Raw genomic sequence first — 814 nt, 5'->3', positions numbered from 1 at the left:
AAAGAGAGAGAAGAAAAGCAAGAAAGCACCCCTACAGGGAATGGTCATGCCGTAACCCCCCTCTCCACCTCTTCCTCCTTTGAGGGTTTTGGGCACAGATGCACACACCAGGCATTTTTCCCCCTTTAGGTTTTAGCTACAGAGCACGCGGGCTTGCTGGAGAGGGACAGAAAGAAAACAGAGGGGTAGAGAGAAATCACCCCTGGGGGATGGCCACACCACAACCCCTTCGCCTCCACTCTCCTCTTGGGATTTTGGGCACGCACAGAAACACACCCAGAATGATTTTCAAGCTACCATGTCTAGGACTGGAACCATGATCAGCCATGTGGGAATCCAGCTGCCTCAGCCACCAGGCTATATGGCGCTCTCCCCTCTTCTTGAATTACTTCACATCTGAGACTTATGCTCCGAATCTTGGCTCTTCAAGTGCTGGCCCCATTCTTAACAAACGGTCCTCACAGTGTCCCAGCCTAACTAAGCCCTCACACACCTGCGCCTAACCCGTGGGACCCAGACCCGCCCTCTCAGCAGTTCGCTAGCCCTAACTTAGACCCCTCCCACCCAGATGTCTGTTCCTGGTACTTTCCCCGGGGTCGCAATGCAGACGCGGTCGCGGCCTCGCCCTTACTGCCCCAAGCCTGCCAGTGCTCGGTCACTCCGTTTAGTCCACAAGCATTCTCGCGACCGTGTCCTCCAGGCCGATGGCCTTGCCCCTGGCCAGCTCTAATTCCTCTGGGGTCCCAGCCCCGTCCCAGCCCAGGACCTGGTCCTGCTCGGGTTTCGGGTGTCCCGGACCCGCCCCGCCCCAGGT

At 57.7% G+C, this 814-nt stretch overlaps 1 protein-coding gene across 1 annotated transcript in view; it reads right to left on the bottom strand.

Annotated features, from left to right (window-relative positions):
* TRIM62 (tripartite motif containing 62) overlaps window positions 1-814 on the bottom strand; it is a 30,117-nt gene that overhangs the window by 28,521 nt on the left and 782 nt on the right. The window lies entirely within an intron of this gene.

This window comes from Tupaia chinensis, unplaced genomic scaffold (genome assembly GCF_000334495.1).
Source record: "Tupaia chinensis unplaced genomic scaffold, TupChi_1.0 Scaffold000573_1, whole genome shotgun sequence".
Classification (NCBI taxonomy): domain Eukaryota; kingdom Metazoa; phylum Chordata; class Mammalia; order Scandentia; family Tupaiidae; genus Tupaia; species Tupaia belangeri.
This window is presented reverse-complemented; position numbering and strand designations above follow the sequence as displayed.